Source organism: Gopherus flavomarginatus (assembly GCF_025201925.1).
Source record: "Gopherus flavomarginatus isolate rGopFla2 chromosome 13 unlocalized genomic scaffold, rGopFla2.mat.asm SUPER_13_unloc_2, whole genome shotgun sequence".
NCBI classification, from domain to species: domain Eukaryota; kingdom Metazoa; phylum Chordata; order Testudines; family Testudinidae; genus Gopherus; species Gopherus flavomarginatus.
In genome coordinates, this window is record NW_026114610.1 from 4,460,936 (window position 1) to 4,463,869 (window position 2,934).

At 48.4% G+C, this 2,934-nt stretch overlaps 1 non-coding gene across 1 annotated transcript; it reads left to right on the plus strand.

Moving 5' to 3' along the window:
- Positions 1 to 805: 805 nt before the first annotated feature.
- Positions 806 to 887, plus strand: TRNAS-GCU (transfer RNA serine (anticodon GCU)). The gene has a single exon. It is a non-coding gene; the product is annotated as a tRNA-Ser (tRNA).
- The last annotated feature ends 2,047 nt before the right edge of the window (positions 888 to 2,934 follow it).

Consider the following 2,934-nt stretch of genomic DNA (forward strand, 5'->3'; position numbering starts at 1 on the left):
AGAGCCACAGACAGAAGTGAGGGGGCCTAGTTCCAGTGCTGGGGCCCCTGCATTTGTTCTCCCTTTCCCTGGGCTTTGGCATCACTAGCCCCTGCTTAACGTGTAGGGTTCAGTGGTCCCCAAAATGTGGGGCATGACTCCTAGGGGAACAAAGAGGAAGATTCATAGGGGCACCTCAGCGGCTGAGCCAGCCCCCATGGAGGGAGCACCAGTCAGCCCAACTCTGTCCCAGCTCTTTTCCAACCCCACCCTCAGCCTGGGCCCCTGACTGCCAGTTCGGCCTCGACCCCCTTGCCCCTGTCTGCACTCGTTTCTTCAGCAAGCAACACCCTACTCCCAGCCCCAGTTTTAAACTGTGGCTCCGAGGGCCCACAGCCATGGATAAGAGGGCACAATGTGAAATGTTTGGGGACCACTGCTTTAGGGTGACGTTCTGAATCACTTCTATGCAGTCCAATAAATGCTATTCCTCACCCATCAGGACCGACTAAGTATGTTCTGCTGCCCTTCACTCATGCAGGAAGGATAATAACATTTCATACCACTCAGTGTTAAAGTGATTTATAACCCGCCACTGGCTAAAAATGGTCATTTTGGGGAAGCGGCCCCATGATGCTGCATACCTAGGCAGAGTAGGTGTGTCTATGCAAACATGGTCTGTTCCTGAAGCCTTTCCCACAGCTGGTCAGTACGTGTGAGAGTGAGCTCATTCAGCCCCTGCTTCCGTTTAGTATTTAAGAACACCTTAGTGTCCCTATCTCTGCTGGCCTTAGATTTCTCGTCCTGTCCATTTCCTGACACCTCAGATGAGGTGGCTGAGTGGTTAAGGTGATGGACTGCTAATCCATTGTGCTTTGCAGGCATGGGTTCGAATCCCATGTTCATTGGATGCATTTAGTCTTCACTCTTCCTTTGTAGACAACCATCTCCCCCTTTGGTACAATGACAGATCAAACAATGTTGCTGCTTGCAAACAAAACCCTGCTCAGAAACTCCCTTGCTTTAAATAAAAGGTCTAAGTCTCAGATTTCTAAAAAAAATTCTCTAGTCCTGTATGTCTTAGTTTTATCTCAAAAGGTAACAGCCTCATAATCTCCCCCAAGCACCCTGAGACCTCCCCAAATTATTAAAATACCCCAGTTCTCAGCAAAGCCATGACAGTGACCCAAAGCTAGAGTGTCTAGGCTAAGCTGTTCTGAAGGAGGCAACTCAAACATTTTCTCCCTGCTTCCCTTGGCAAGGTCTGACTGTGAAAACAAAATTCCCCAAACTGAAAATTTTCGGCTGAAAAACCAGTACTAGCTATTTGGGGACTTTGGTTTGAATGTATTATTATTATTCTCTTCTGATTTATGAATCAGTTTTGTCATCCAGGTGTGTTTCCAGATGTTGATTTGTGGGGGAGAGATGCCAAGTCATGATGTCTCTTCCCCCCTTTCATAGTTTCTTCCAACTTTCTAGAAAGCTCCTTTGCTATGATGTGAGTCAAGCAATGTCCATTGTTGCTGTGTTATCTCGGCGAAGTCTGCATTGTACACGGTTCCTGGGATAGTCCTTGGGACTGTAGCCACCTTTAATAGGCCAGCAGTGAGTCTGGCTCCTCCCTTGTCGCACCTGATAGGCTGGTGGGGGGCATTTCCCAACTTCATAACATATTTCTGTAATGCACGCAGAGCAAACTTCATAACTTCCCAAACCAATGTGAGCACATGGAATGCAAGAAGACATTAAGGTTCAACAGATGAACAGTTCAAGATTTTTAAAATGATACCTCACCAGGCAGACTTTGTTGAAAACGTATCATCACTATATGAGAGTGGTGAATATGGGGCTTGCAGGGTGCTGCTTTAAGCACAGCGTGCCACACCTGGGCTTCCATTGCAATGAGAACGTACCCTTAGAATCCATCTCTCCCTGGATAAAGATGGCAGCATGGCTGGCCTGGGTCATCTGACTTGGGCTCATGTAGCTAGAACTGAGAGGCTAAAAACTGTGGTGCAGATATTTGTGTTCACACTGAAGCCTGGGTTCAGAAACCCTCACCCCTTGTGGGGTCTCAGAGGTTGGCTTTGAGTCCATATGTCTGCACTGTAATTTTATAGTCTTGCAGTCCAAGTCCCATAACCCTGAGTCAGCTGACCTGGGCTTTGAGACAGGTGACCTGGGTGTTTTAATCATAGTGTAGACATAACATTAGGATAGGTCTAGGAGCCCAGAAGGTTGGGAGGGAGTTTAGCAAGTGGAAATGGTAAAACCGCAGGGAAGTATTACCCTGGACTCATGGCAGTTCTCCATTGGTCTGTCTGCTTTTGAGGCAGGGATAATAACTGCCAGTGGTGCCCTGTTGAGTGGCTTTTGGGGCACCTGCTCTTGGCTGTTGTCAGAAGGACCTTTGGTCTAGCCCAGTGTGGGTTTTCTTATGGTTTAAATTACACGCACAGGCACTGATAACAGAGTTACTGAACATTGGGGAGTTAGGAGCTGGTAGGTCAGTGGTCCAGTCCCCTCATGGATGACCCCCTCCCTCTGGGACAGGGGCAGGTCTGACCTCTCACACCAAATGCTCATTGTGGCTGCCAGAATCTGTGGGCAGCTCATTTAGTTTATGCCGAAGGTTGAGTCCTGCTTTGTGCCCAGTGTCTGAGAATGAAAATCCTAAACCACCCTATGAAATAATGAATGCAGCAGGATGTGCTATTGACCCTGCCCCAAAGCAGGCAGATGAATGGAGAAATGCCATTGAGTCCAGGGTAGCACTTCATTGCGGTTTTACCTTTTTTGCTTGCTAAACTCCCTCCCAACTTTGAGGGGGCCCAGAGCCCAGTATTGAGCCTGAGCTGAGACATCTACACTGCAAATTTACCACCCCACGGCCAAAGCCTAGGGAGCGTGAGCTGGCATGGGGCAGCCCTGGGTGTTTCATTGCAGCGTGGA